At 30.8% G+C, this 15,398-nt stretch overlaps 3 long non-coding RNA genes across 4 annotated transcripts; 2 read left to right on the top strand and 1 right to left on the bottom strand.

The window, feature by feature from the left end:
• The first annotated feature begins 591 nt into the window (after window positions 1-591).
• LOC121121755 (uncharacterized) lies at window positions 592-4,501 on the top strand. Its single transcript, XR_005865564.2, has 2 exons — window positions 592-737; window positions 3,662-4,501. It is a non-coding gene; the product is annotated as an uncharacterized lncRNA (long non-coding RNA).
• Window positions 1,678-3,631, top strand: LOC121121754 (uncharacterized). The gene is made up of 2 exons (XR_005865562.2): window positions 1,678-2,944; window positions 3,008-3,631. It is a non-coding gene; the product is annotated as an uncharacterized lncRNA (long non-coding RNA).
• An 844-nt stretch (window positions 4,502-5,345) lies between the features above and the next one.
• LOC121121753 (uncharacterized) lies at window positions 5,346-8,825 on the bottom strand. 2 transcript variants are annotated; one of them, XR_011781106.1, is made up of 3 exons: window positions 7,912-8,772; window positions 6,740-7,831; window positions 5,346-5,653 (listed from the first exon to the last, which is right to left on the bottom strand). It is a non-coding gene; the product is annotated as an uncharacterized lncRNA (long non-coding RNA). The 2 variants fall into 2 exon arrangements; XR_005865561.2 differs by lacking the exon at window positions 5,346-5,653 and having other exon boundaries at window positions 6,620-7,831; window positions 7,912-8,825.
• Window positions 8,826-15,398: the final 6,573 nt, after the last annotated feature.

The raw sequence follows: 15,398 nt of genomic DNA, 5'->3' as shown, positions 1-15,398 counted from the left end.
GGAGTAATTCTTAGTTGTGTCTTTGTTTATTTCCATCTCCCCCTCCTCCGTCATTACAGCTGATTGTAGCTGACCTAATGAAACGTCATGACAGCTAAGCTGCTCTCCTCCAAAACATTCTTCAAATTGTCGGAGTTGCCATGCTGATTTTAGTTTTTTTTCTTTTTATGTTAACATGCCCAAAATACACGCAACTTTCATCACTATACATAAATCATATTTGTACACCTCGTAGATCTGGAGATGAGAGAAAATCGGTCCATAGATTGAGACCAAAAAAAAGGTCTACGGTATGAAATTGCGGTCTAGACAAAAATATCAGTCCAATAGGTCAAGAATAAATCACTTTATACTGAACCCAAAAAATTAATTCGATCTTGGACCGAGTCTTAACACAAATTATATTATACAATTGTAGTGTAAACTTTGAGGGGAGTAGCTTTTTTTATGTTTGCAACGCGGGCAGTTGCAACTGCCCGCGTTGCAACTGCCTCCAGTCTTCCCTACATTTTATCTAAGTATTATTATCTATTCAATAGATTTTAATATTATGTATTTTATATTTCTCACATTTGGCAGTATATAAATTACTTTATTATTTAATTAATAAAGACCGACATAAACAAATAAGAAAAAGGTTATAATATATTGAAGTCCCTTGACACTATCTTAAATAATAATAGTAATTGCCATTACATATTTCTTTATTTTGGATGCAATGAAAGTCTCATTCCACGGTAGATTTAAGACATATTATTATAATTAATAATGATTATTATGAAACAAAAAAGTATGTCGTTATATATGTACAGCGTAACCTTGATTTATCTCGCAACCTTTCCTCCAAAAAGAAACTGGGGGAAAGGCCCACAAACAGTTAGGAGTTAAACTTTTCTTCTCTAATACCTCAATAACATACAAATTTCCATAGTATTTTAATTCAGCTGTTGATTTTTCTGCTTATTTCTCTCTATACGCCGTTAACTTTATTGTATCACGCAACTTTTCATCCGAAAAGAAACATGAATAAATACCCGAAATTAGTTGTTAGTTGGCTAATTGTTGGGAATTATTCACAACTATTTCTAATTCAACCAACCCACGTTCTGAAGAATGATTAGGAGAAAAGAAGCATAACACCTCGACAGCTGACAACAAATACACTATTTCTTTTTATTTTAGGTAAGTATGTTGTGTTTAATAAGTGCTCCTGTGTTAAATTGCAAATAAGTCCAACAATTATTGAATAACAATTCCATTGTTGGAAGAATTGAGCCTTTTTTCCGTTTCTTTTTGGAGGAAAGGTTGCAAGATACAATAAAGTTAATTCGACTTCAACCAATCAAAGTTGTTCAGAACACTGATAAAGGAAAATAAATAAAAAATTCGACAGCTCACAACAAATACAAATTTTGGGAATATTTGTCCCAATTTAAGAGTGAATCAAAGCTGTTTTTATTGTATGCAAAGTCCTAAACCTACTTAATATACTCTGATTAGGGACTTCGTTATCTATGGAAAAACCACAAAATTTACTAAGATTAGTCTATCGTTAACTTCTTACTCTACTTGATAATCACTTAATCCATTCCACATTTTAAGTAGCATCATCTTAAATAGAAGCACGGGGTTTCACTTCATTAGAATTTAAAGTTTCATTTTTCTCACTTCCGAAGCCATTTATGATGAGCCGATTTTGGCTGGGAAAACGAAATACTTCTAATTTTAAATGGCTTGAGAGATCTGGATTTTCAAACTACTATTTTGTCATGTGATTTCATTAGAATCTCAACTTTCATTTTTTTATACCTATCAAGCCTTATAAAATAAGCTAATTGTGACCAAAATAAGGCATTTATATCCAATTATAAATGGCTTGGGAGGTCTAAAAATTACCTTTGATGGCTGAAATCATAGATAAATAAATATATAGAGGTGACAAGTTGATAATAAGCTTGATCTAAATTTCAGCTCTTGGAAAATAAAGTAGAGAAGATGAGGGGGGAAAAAAAGAGTTGGAAAAGAGAAGACAATAACAATATTAAGAAATTAATTATCCAAATAGGATATTCATTTGTGAAAGGTTGCGTGATATAATAAAGTCAACGATACTTTAAATTGTCATGTTAATTTTCAGTTTATGAAAACGCGTACGATTTATCATTCCATCGTAGTTGATTTTAAAATAAGCCACTCAATTGTAGTGAAGATTCTTTTAAATATCTGTTCAAATTTATCAATTATATCGGTCACTCGAGTATATAGGTACATTCAATTAACACTGAGTTGTAGCACATAATTATTTTATAGAAGATATGTCTCACCTATACGTCATATACTCCACTTAGGTGCACACTCTGCTCTCATTATATTCATGACTAATAATAGACCTGAAAGAAGGCCTAGTCAGAGTTTTCATTTGGAAATTATGTCCTGAGAACACAGATGTTTTTGAAATACATATTATTTCCATATTTTGTTTAAGTGGATAGAGAGAGAACGAGAGTGAGTTGAGTTTAGAGGAGCAATCATTAAGTTCTTCGTTGCTTTTACAGTCTTAATAACATCTGAATTTCTAGCCTTTAATGTCAATTTGGAGAAGTAGCTAGTCTTGGTATGAAGTAAAAGCCCAGTCACGTCACAGGGTCAGAAAAATAAACCCCTAAAAAAGGAAAAGGATTCTGGCTACCCTAGCTAGCTCTACGCCAATTCCAAAACAATTAAATAATAACGTAAGAGTCAGCAACGTTGTTGTTGTGATCCTTCGCTCTTATCATGAAGATGTCTTGTGTTTCACGACCGATAAAATTATTATTATAGGAATCAGTAGTAGCTAAGTTAAGTTCCTTATCACTCCAAGTACCTCACTAATGTCCTCATTACAAGATAAAGGAAATGAATGTGACTTTTGGAGGGGAGTCCTCATAATGATACCTTATGGCGGGTAAGTTGCTTCAACTTTACCTCAATAGACTCCCTATTGATTCCATCATCATAATTTACTTAGCACTCAAATCAAAATCGTCCCCAGGATGGGATCAATTGGGCAATATATGGCCCAATTATAGGAATAAGCATTTTCATAGTCCTCCTGGTCATATTCCTTGTTATCTTCCTGCTTTTTATCAAGAACAAACGAAAGAATGAGGGTAATTATAACCCTCGTCAAACAGAGATCCTGAATAAAAATAAGCTCCCCTCTCCGATTAATATGCCTAATCCTGAAAGACTAATATAATGAAATGAATTAAAATGAGTTACTTACCCCTTTTTCCAAAGACAAGTGAGGTTTCGAATGGAACTAATAACAGAATGAATAGTGAGGACAGAGCCTCTTGAATGAAGTAATTGAGGAGATTCTTATTCTTCATCGCTCCTTCTTCCCCTGTACGGATATATGAAATTTTCAGAAGTGTCTTATATGTTAACTGCTGATCTTAATCAATGAATGTTTTTTTAACGTCGTCTAGTCCCTTTTGTTTTATTATAAATTTCACATTATTTACAATCTTTGTAGATAATTAATTTAATATTATTTTACTGTTTTTGATCTATAAATATATATTTATATGTTTTTAAGAAACTCAAATGATGCTTTTTTAGTAGGAGTAATAAAATGTATGAATATTAATTAGTCAAAATTATGTTATTTCTTCTATAGGTATCTATCTCCTTATATACAACAATCCTTATCACTCAACTAACGTGTACAAATTTCCTCTATCTAACATGAGACCTCAACGGCCTTTAACTAACTGAAGAAACCATATTTTTTTGGTGCTAGTGTGTGTTTTTTTTTCAGCGGGAGTCCAGACAAATGAAAGTCGCAGAAGCTCTCCGCCGCCGATGACGGCGCTACTTTATTTCTTGCGAAAGCAACGACGGAAAGGCTCTCATTTCTCATCTTTGACGAGGAGAAAGAAGAGATACTCACTACTCATTTATATTTTTCGCAACCAAAAATAGCAAAAAGGCTTTGTTTTCTTATCTCATTGGTGAATTATATTATTCCTCAATTTGGGCCCTTCATGAATTCACTTATTTGTGCTGCTTTTTACTGGTGTTACACAGTATATTCTACATATATATATATAATGTTTTTGACTTGAATGAGAAAGGCCTCTTTATTAGTTGAAATAATAGGAAATTTAGTTTGGGGAATCCTTCAGAGGAGTTTCTTCTTCTCTTTAAAATAATAATAATAAATAGTGCATAATTTTTATTAAACCTTACTTTTCAATTTTATTTTACCTTATTGTGGCCCGTCAACACAAAAGCAAGATAGAATGATTTTTATCAAATCTTAAACGAATGATTGTTCATTTCTATTCATTAATCATATTTCTATTAACTCTTTGAGTGCGTCGTGAATGCCCCTTAAAGTAACCAAAATTGATCGTTACAATAAAATAATGAGGCATTAATAGATTTCATGTATTTTAAAGGGACCATATCGGGGTCAATATGAGTCTCTTAAATCAAATAAAAGTTTTAAACAATAGCTTCAATTATTAAGTATCTTTGCTACAACCAGAAATTTGAATAGTAAGCCTATAATTAGCTCCAATATGCTTATGAAATTTCGGGATGTATGTAGAGTGTTTTGAACTACAATTGAACAAAGTTTGACCTCATCCAGATCCTGAACAAATGCATTTTTACGCGTTTTTTGGTTTGTTTTAATAGCAAATATATTAATAGCATATTGATTTTCAATATGACCTCCATGGGCCCTAATTACTCTCTCAATTCTCTCACTTCGTTACTATTTTACTTCTTCATAAAGGAAAAATAATAATCTTCCATAAACGGTTCCAAAGATGGTTAGAATTACCTAATCTGGACATACTGTACCAATTTGGAATCTTGAATGATGGGGGATCAGATGGCAGCAGTTATAGCACTCTAGCGTAATCAATTCTGGATTTATTTGCGTTTAAATAATTTTGAAAATCTCAAATTAGCATAACACTACTTAATGAATGTTCGGATCTTGTTTCAATTGTAGTGCACGGCTCTGTATCTATAAAGTGAAACAATAAATTGGGATTTTCTTCTTATCTTGATTATGTTCAAGATTGTTTTTATGTTGACTCACAACATAAGCATGCCTATAGTTATAACTGAAGTTATTTTTATAGCGGACATTTTAATTCCATGGTTAATATATGCAATGTACGCACAATTTGAAAAGAAGTCATAAATGATCTATTTTAGTTTTACGACCACCATTGTTGACCCTTTGTCTCTCCATTTTTTATTGTCCATCTTATTAGTTATTTGTTACTTATACCATTAATATAAACAAATCGTTAGTCTGAAGGAATAACTTAAAGGAAATCAACCACTGATAGATACTTTTTATTCATTTATAAAAATCTGTATAAATTAGATATACAGTTAGGGATTTAACAAATAGACACAAGCCTGTGTTCTTGAGATATGGGGTGAGTTAAAACAGATAAAATATATTTAACAAAAATCAAGTAAAAGGGTGAAAATGTCTCATTCATTTTTGAACATCATAAATACCCATCAAGCCGAATATTTCATAAGCATTTTTCAGCCAATTCAAATATGTGAGATGAGAAGTGATACCAAAGAGAGTATTTAGGGGTGTCCCCAAAAGGTAGGCTGGAGCTCCCCACCCCACCTAAGAATAAAGAATTTTTTTTTTTTTACTAGAAATAGTTTTCGTCATTAGGGAAAATTATGCAGCTGAGTAAAAAATTATTTATTTAAAAATTTTTCCAAAAAAATTTAATATTTGAAATTTTCTCCAAAAAAATTAACTTTTTGAGAATAGCTGTGGATTTTTGAATATTTTTTTTACAAAATTGTATATTTGAAACTTAATTTTTGAATTTAACTTCTAGTAAATAACTGAGAAACTTTAGGAAATTTTTTTCAAAAAATTTAATATTTGAAATTGTTTCCGAAAAATTTAATTTCTGAATAATTTTTTTGAATTTTTTTTTCTAAATTGTTTTGTAACCGAAAAAGTTTAATTTTTTTGAAATTTGTTTCAAAAAATATAATATTTGAAATTGTTTCCGCAAAAATTTAATTTTTGAGAATAACTGTGGCTTTTTGAATTTTTTTCTAAAAAAATTGTATATTTGTAACTTAATTTTTTAATTTAATTTCTAGTAAATAACTGTTAATTTTTGGAAATTTGTTTCAAAAAATATAATATTTGAAATTTTTTCCAAAAAAATTAATTTCTGGAGAATATATGTGGATTTTTGAATTTTTTTTTCTAAAAAATTGAATATTTGTAACTTAATTTTTTAATTTAATTTCCAGTAAATAACTGTTAATTTTTGAACATTTGTTCCAAAAAATATAATATTTGAAATTTTTTCCAAAAAATTTAATTTTTGAGAATAACTGGAGTTTTGAACTTTTTTTCTAAAAAAATTGTATATTTAACTTAATTTTTTTATTTAATTTCTAGTAAATAACTGTTAATTTTTAGAAATTTGTTTCAAAAAATATAATATTTGAAATTTTTTCCAAAAAAATTAATTTTTGAGAATAACTGTGGATTTGTGATTTTTTTTTCTACAAAATTGAATATTTGTAACTTAATTTTTGAATTTAATTTCGAGTGAATAACAGTGAATTTTTGGAAATTTGTTTCAAAAAATTTTATGTTTGAAATTTTTCTCGCAAAAAATTTAAAACCCAGGGAACGCCCCTGGTATTAGCTATAGTTTAAAGGATTCATTTGATTTACAGATTGGGAACACACAACTTGCAGTAGCATAACTAAATTACGAAAAACTTGATTATAATGGAATCAAGGAATGTCATCTAAAACCAGTTGATGAATTGTTTAAATACTATTGTTTATTATATATGCACTCCATCACATGCAGACTCAACACGCTGGCGAAAAGATTGGCAGCTCTTGACGATGAAGGCCGTGTCCATGGCGTATCATGAATGAGAGGTGCGGCAGACATTATTCCCCAAGACGCCCCAATTTGCAACTTCCATGGGGTTGAGGTCATGGCTGGAGGAGGGCCACATGAAGGTACGACAGAAGTCGGCCATATTGTAGCTGCAGAAGTTTTGGTGCTTTTTGGCTGTATGGGGTTGTAATGGAGTTCTTGATATTGTGAGCAGTCCCGATGGAGATGATAACGGTATCTGCAGCATTCTTGGCACGGAAGAGATCGCACACGCGTTGTCTTTTTTGTTGTTGCTCCGACATGTTTACACTTCCAAGGAATACTAAAACTACTGGAAAGGAAAGAAAAATATCGCGCTCATATACAGAGACCAGCTATTTATTTTCCTGTAACTACAAAAATAAGAAATTATGAACATTGATCGATATATTTATACGAATCGTAAAAATCTCTAACGATCTTGAATTTATCCATTTCTTAACTTATCCTATATTACATTGATCTTTTAAGTCAATAATTTCATTTTATGCTTAAACAAATTACAAGATAATTTGTATTACTTTTGATAGCCATTTAACATATATTTTTTCAACATTATTTTAAAAATAGTTTCTATTTCGTATGTCATGATCAAAATATACAAGGGAAGTACATTCATGTGTTAGCTCAAATTTATTTCGGCAATGATTTTTTTATTGTATAGACGATAACAAATATTTTAACATTTCTAAGCAACGCAAAATTTTACATCACAACGTTGAAAAATTTAATTCACTTTTAGCTTATTCTTTTTATGCACTACTTAGAATCATTTTGTTATTGTAGAGACAGATAGTTTAAATTGATTTATGTACCATGCGAACATTTTCTTGGTAACCAGAGGTCATTATTCTTGATATTGTAAATCATTCAACCTTTTTAGAAATTTGATTTTGTGTAATGACATTGTGGTATATCAAAGCAATGCGAAGGAGCACAGAAGAATATATTTTACCTTGAGGTTGTTAAAAGAGATGTGACATTTACCTCCATTAGGAATGAGAACTTGGAAGATTGAACCTGGTCCATTTCTGCTGAGCTGAAGAAATTAAGAAGCTGTTCACTAATGTTGCCAAACATTTCTTTCTCGGTCCGTGGAGCCCAGAAAAGCTGCAATGTTGATGGTTTCAGTTACAGGAGTTAATTTTAGTGTCTGAATTTATGCAGTGTGATACTAAGCTCTTATTTAGTTCGATGTTCGAACAGGAGATCCTGAAGGAATTTTATTCTTTCATATTTGTTTCACCTACAATGTTGTCTAGCTAGCCACTTCGTATCTGAATGTATGAATTTGACAAGTGCAACTTTTGGAGTTTTGAGTGATTCTCAAAAGAGTTTGGCATAGAGATCTTCTGCTGACAGAACGGTCTCTTCCATAAACATTGCATACTCTAGAGCTTCTTCTCATACATTCTTTAACTCAAATCTTTCGGTACTAGTTGATAGTGTTGTGTCTGTCCTGATTTAGGACTGAGGGAAAAATCATTCTGTCTTGTTTGACGTTGACGAGCCACATATTATTAAAGTAAGGAAGCATCCGTATTATTTTTTACACTATACCCTCATTTGAATCCTCTTGTGTCATGTTGGTGATAGCTTTATTATGCATTGTTGTTTAAATCATCTAGTATATTTTATCCTATTATTTCGATTTGTTAGATGTCCAATTTAGTCATTATACATTGTATGTAGTTAGTTATGTTTGAGGGGCTATGAGAAAAATAATTATCGTAGACGATTTGGCTGTCCAAACTTCTAACCAACAAATATTAAGCTCCCACTTAGCTTCAGGGTTTTTAGTCCATGTCGTTATTCATTATTTGGGTATCAGTGCAATTGGATTCATGGATTATAATTAGATAAATCCTATTATGGATCACTGGGGTGACTGACTATCTTTGTATATTTATACTGTATACAAATATGCCTGCTAATACTTATTCCTTCTTTATCAAATGTGGAAAATTAGTTTATTATTATATGTATGGGTATTTGTCCGGAGGATTATATTAGGGGGAAAGGGGGTTCTCTTTTGAAAAAAATCCAAAAATTTTAAATTTCCAAAATCCATTGCTTTTCACAAAAAAAAATTCAAATATTCAACTTTTTTTAAATTCATGGTTATCCACAAAAAATTAACTTTTTTGGAAAAAAAATTGAAAAATTAAATTTTAAATATAAAATTTTTGGAAAAAAAAATTGAAAAATCCATAGTTATTCAAAAAAAAAAAACTTAATTTAAAATATTTTGAACAAATCACATTTTTCCGAAAAAAAATGTTTTTTTTTGAAAAATAATTTTAAAAAATCCATACTTATTTAAAAATAAATTAAATTTTTGCAAAAAATTCAAATATAAATTTCTTTGGTCTGCTACATAATTTGCCTGAATGACAAAAAAAAATCTAGTATAAAGGCAAAATTCCTTTTGGGGACTACAGCCCCTCCAGCCCACCCTCTGCAGACACCTTTGACAGTGGTTCCCACCCAGGACTGTGTGATTAATTACATATATATTAATATAGCAAAATGTATTTATTTATTTGTGTGTCGTATGAGAACTCATTTTCGACAACCAAATCATTCAAAAAAGAAAAGCAAAGTATCTATAAAAAATAATGAATATGTCTTTAAATATGAGGTTTAGCAACGAGCGTCTTTAGAAAAAGCACATTCAGTGAGCGTTTTAGGGACTCCCTTGCCTGGCTAGTCTTGTGTTGGTATTTATTTAGGACCGCAGTCCAGTTCCACTTGATGGTCCTTAAAGAAGGTAAACTTTGTGACGCCATTGAGGACTTTTCCTTTTCTTTAATTATTCTGTTATATAATAAAATAAATTATATAACTAACTACAAGGTTGTGCCTTTATCGGTCACTGGTTCCGGTTCTTGAACCTCTATAAACGGAAATGACAAAGACGAACCGAGACTGCAATATATTGCTTATCCGTCTCGGTTCTTGTCCTTATTTTCGTTAGTTGTACTTTTTGGTATATTTATAAGATTTCAATATTCCATGTGCAAAATTTTATGTAAATGAAACACGTCGTTACCTTTATTGTATCACGCAACCTTTCCTCCAAAAAGCCTCTAAAAAAGGCCCGAAATCATCTGGTAGCTAGACAAATAAGTCAACCATCTTCCTAAGCTTCCTCTCCTCATGGTCCACTTTGAAAACCATTGTCTTAAGCAACATTAGTTTTAGGGACCACTGCTGGAGCTTGGGGCACTACGCATTCTGGGTATAAGGTAGCTCCGCCCCGTCTGTATCTAATATCATTTCCTGGGCCCAAATTTTCTAGCGATGCCTCTTGTTTTAAGTGTCTGTTACCAAAGTGAGTCTATTTAAAAAAGAACTGAGGCCGGTTAAGCTGAACTGAGACTAAAACTGTTGAAATTAAAGTTTTAAACCAAGTAGCGAAACTAAGATTAATACCTAAAAAATGTTTTGGTGCACAGTAACATTTTTTCTCCGCTAGAGCTACTGTTTAGTTATTATTGGAAGAGATAATTAGGAGTTATGATGCTATCTAATATAGTTTTAGAAGATGATCATTCGAGGTACAGAAACGGGCTTAGCTTAACTAGAGAAGATTTATAAATATGGAGTTTTGTTAACCCAATAATTTGTTTATTCTAGTTCAAATATTATAATGTTTATTCTGCCTTATTTTTCATATATAATTAATGTAAAAATATATATTTTATATTAAACTATGGAGTCCAAGTCGAGTCTTGAGTCCAATTTCTCACCTCTGATAATAATTGTACATTGTATCTTAAATCATACATTTATTATTATAATAACAATCAATCAATCATAAATGTATAATTGAAAACTCCGACCTCTTCACGTTAATGGGAAATTCAAAATAGGAAAAATCAAGGAATAAAATAATTTCTTCTTTTCCCGGCTACAGCAATTTTAGGGTAAGGTAGGCCAGGGGTGCCTTGGTTTCTAGATTATTTAAATTAAAAAATTTTGGAAAAAAATTTCAAAAATTAAATTTTTCTGAAAATAAATTTCAAAATTCAAATTCAAATATTAAATTTTTTGGAAAAAAAAAATTCAAAAATTGAAAGCTTTACACAAAAAATAAAATTTTTGGAAAAAAATTTTGAATATTAAAATTTGGGAAAAAAATTGATAAAATCCATAGCTTTTCTAAAAAAATTCAAAAATCTTCCCCTGTTCTCAAAAAAAATAAACTTTTTGGAATAAATTATATATCTAGCTATTCACAAAACATTAAAAATTTTTGAAAAAAAATTCTAAAATTCAATTTTGAATATAAAATTTTTAGAAAAAAATTTCAAATATTATCCTTTTTGGAGAAAATTTCAAAAATCAATAGTTATTAATAGAAAATCAATTTCTTTTTTTTAAATTGAAAAATAAAATTTCAAATATTTAATTTTCTAGTAAAACAGGAAAAGTTCCTTATTGTGGACAGTAGACGAATTGGATAATGGGTGTAAACTGTTTAAGAATCACTGACATAAATGAAGCCCAAGGAAAGGAAAGATTCCTTCTGTTTATTCTCTTCTTCCTCCTTATATTCATTTCAATGTGATTATCGTGGAACAAACACATAATACGTGGATTAGTGTCGAAGGCAATAAATCTACATATGTACAAAAAACTTTCAATAAATTATTACATTTTTCCCTTTTCTCTACTCCATTCGTCTCATTTTTATCTCACTTTCTTTGTATGTATGTATAAAAAGGCATCTGTAAGTTTATCTGAAATAGAAACTTTTTAAACTACTTGAAACTAGAAATCTAAAGATTCTTTTGTGAGAAGGCAGTATATTGAATTTTGCTGTAGATAAGAGGATCTTGCAAACATATCTTATTCCGCTTCTTTGTGTTACACTTCACAGACGTTGATCTGTGAGGAGTACCGCTTGGAATTATACACTTTTTCATAATTACATACATTAGATTGCACTGTAAATCCTAGGCATTTTTTAGGGTGTTTTTTTGGTGGGGGAAGGGGATCTTTGCTCTTTTTTATTTTCTTAAACTGATGTAAATACGGTGCGTTTTGTAGCTGGCTCCTTTAATTTGTAATTGGTAGCAACTGGAAATGAATTTTCTTATTTTTTGACGTTGTCAACTACTTGTTCAAATCATCACTCTATGTATTTTATCTCTATGGTTTATTTCCTTCATCTCATAGCTGCTCAGAGGTAATTTAATGAAACGTAATGACCGCTAAACTACACTTCTCCCAAACATTTTTCAAACTGTCAGGGTGACTACATTCATTTTCAGTGTAATTTTAGCATACCAGTAGATCCTTTATCTTCATCACTGCCTGTCATTGTTAAGAATAAAATATTAAGTTATTTTTGGAAAGTATGTTTTGAATCTTATTTTAGTGAAGTTATATATTTTTATTATAAGTTGATCTTGAACTGTTTGTCGCACAAAAAAAAAAAAAAAAACTCGGAGCAAATCATAGATTTACAGAAATTAATGCCTTAATAATTGCCCTTTTTGTATTAAAAAGATTAAATCAATTCCTTTGACATTGGAATTCACGATTCTTTGTAATTTTGAATTATCTTAGTAGCCCTAAAAGGACTTCATATTCTAGGGATCACAATTAAAAAGTTGTTAAGAACAAAAATTTAAGATGAGACAATAATTATGAGCAGGGGCGGGCGTTCGCACGGTGGGCTGGAGGGGTTGTAGTTCCCCCATCCCAAAATCAAGGAATTTTTGTACGTCATGATGAAAAAATTTGTGCGCCAAAATATAAGAAATTTTTTTTTTTTTTTTATTCCTTTCCTCGAAAAAGGTCATTCTACCCAAGTTATGGACTGGAGGAAAAATTTTAATTAAAAAATTATAAATACCAAAAAAAGAATCCTGTGGATGACCATGATTAGAATACAACGAGCAATTCTACTGTTTCGGTTAAATAACTTATTAATTAATTAATTATATGTGTAATATAAATCGTGTATATTTTTGGGGTAGGGGGCACGGCTGTAAAGTTCCTATATCCCTTTTAAATACGCCAATGGATCAAGAGAGTCATAGGGTCTAAAGCTGCTGGGACAAATATGGGACGTCAACATAAAAACAATCTTCAACAAAAATCAAGAAAATGATAAAATCCCGATTTATTTTTTATTTTTTATCTATCTCATAAATTTATTGTTTTACTGAATAATAGTAGTACCTGGTATTAACCCGAGTAATTAGGATCGACTACGAGACAGACTTTGCTTTAATAATATAAAAGATAATTAAGAGGTACTAGGCGTAGTTGTTCAGTGGTAACCTGTACAAATCCATCAGATGTCCACTATTTTTGTATATTTATTTGAAAATTTATGTTCTAACCTATTTTTCATTAAAAAAAAACTTTTAATTTTTTTTTTTTTTTTTTAATTTTACTGTCGTAATCGCCGGAGGGTAAAAATTCACATTTATAGTATTGTCTGATGAGAAAATAAAATACTATATTATATATTAATCTTTCTTGTATTAATCACCAAAGTAGTAGCTAATCAGGGGCGTCTACAGAGGTGATTCTGTTGGAGGGGATGTAGCCCCCTTGAAACTGAGAAAATGTGCATCGTTATCAAGCTAGTTAAACCTCGATCTAACGTATCCCACAACAACGGATTTTGAATGCAATGCACAAAATCTGCTACACAAAATTTTGTATGCTTGGATGTGTGGGAGGTTTGTTTCGTTTAGAGCGTTGTTTCGACTGGTTCTGCTAAGCTATATCTTTCCAAGGTTAACAGAAATACAAGGTTATACCATCATGTAATCGGGATTACTAAAATTTTCAATTTGATGTATCGTACCGACTGCTGGGCAAGACAAACTGATTTTGTCAAAACACGCATCAATCATATTCTAAGACGTCATTATTGCTAGAGTTTTAAAATTAGATGTATCCTAACAATCTGCTCGCAAGATTGTTAGATTTTGACAAAACACGCAACCAATCTATGTTCTCACTTTTAAAAAGTGTGGTGGAAGTTACAAAATCAGTCTTTGAAATACAATTTCAAATAATTATTACTTAATTGTCTCTAAAATATTAGAATATTCAATGATAACTAAAATTGTAACGAAGGTTTATTCTATGTCATTAGAACTCAAAAAGCCTTCGTTTGTTACACAAAATATACTAAAGTTTAGGATGCCCATTGCGTATTAATAGGACAAGTAATTAAACTTAAGTTATTATAGAACATCTGTCGCATAATCTAGCTTACTAAAAGTTTACTTACACAGGACTCATCATTCTGTATTTTTGTGTACTCAGAGGTACAAATGTAGAAAAGCAAATAAGGATGAAGAGTGTGTCATCATAATTTAAACATTTTAGGAAAGGTACGAGAGGCTGGGAAACCCTTTTAGTAACAACAACATATGTATGGTGATATTATTTTTTATCTCAATGTTTCTTTAATTGATCAAATGAAGTTGCACATATTCAGTATAAGTAACCTTATAGTATAACGATTTATCAAATACAATCTTACGCACATTGAGTTTTGATCTCCGTCGATGAATTGCAATTATTTGAATATTTTAAAAGTTAGAAGTTATCAGTCAGAAATTTTTCTACAAATTGTATTTGAATGCGACCCGTCAAATGTGGTAACTATTCACGGATGATACATATTAAGTTAAGTAAAAAGTTCTGAGCATTTTTCACTAGAATTCTTTAGTGAGCTATATCTCACGATTAATGCATTCCATAAAAAAAGCTTAACGTATGGTTAAAGGTTAAGCGTGCACTTTAAAAATGTTCATTTACAGTTTTGTGTTTGGTGAAGGCAGTTCTGTGTTACAGCGTTCCAAAATGGAAGTAAAAAGAAATCGAAATCACTGCCTTCAAGGTCAAAAGTCGGAGCAGGCGGACAAAAACTATTCTGCTGTTTATGGACCAAATAGAGTAGCAGTGGTTCAAACAATTCCGTTCTGGTAATATGGACGTCGACAATGTAGATAAAATAATGGAAATCCTCGAGTTGGACCGGTATGCGAGCACTTATTCCATTGTCAAGGAACTGAAGATTAGCCAGAAAACCGTTTGGAACCATTTAAATCAGATAATCCTCACTATGTTAATTTTACTATCAAAATAAAGCGAAAAAACGCTCAGAACATTCCATTTCACCTATTATATATGTATTATTATGATTTTTTTTTTTTTTTTTGGGGGGGAGGGAGAGGGGTTTGGACTTGGTTTTTTGGAAAAAAATTCAAAAATAAAATTTTTCATCTGGTACTGTTTTTGATCCAATAACTTTTTTTTTAGAAAAGGAACCCCGTTAAATTTTACATTCTTACAAACCGAGATATTTTTCTTTATCAAGACAGAAATTCTTTGATGGGGGGGATACCCCCCTTTCTGGGAACGCCCTTGTTATAGCAAAAAAATATCGAGTTTCAATTGAAG

Source organism: Lepeophtheirus salmonis, chromosome 7 (assembly GCF_016086655.4).
Source record: "Lepeophtheirus salmonis chromosome 7, UVic_Lsal_1.4, whole genome shotgun sequence".
In the NCBI taxonomy this organism is placed as follows: domain Eukaryota; kingdom Metazoa; phylum Arthropoda; class Copepoda; order Siphonostomatoida; family Caligidae; genus Lepeophtheirus; species Lepeophtheirus salmonis.
Note: the sequence above shows the minus strand (reverse complement) of the source record. Positions and strands in the feature narration are given on the sequence as shown.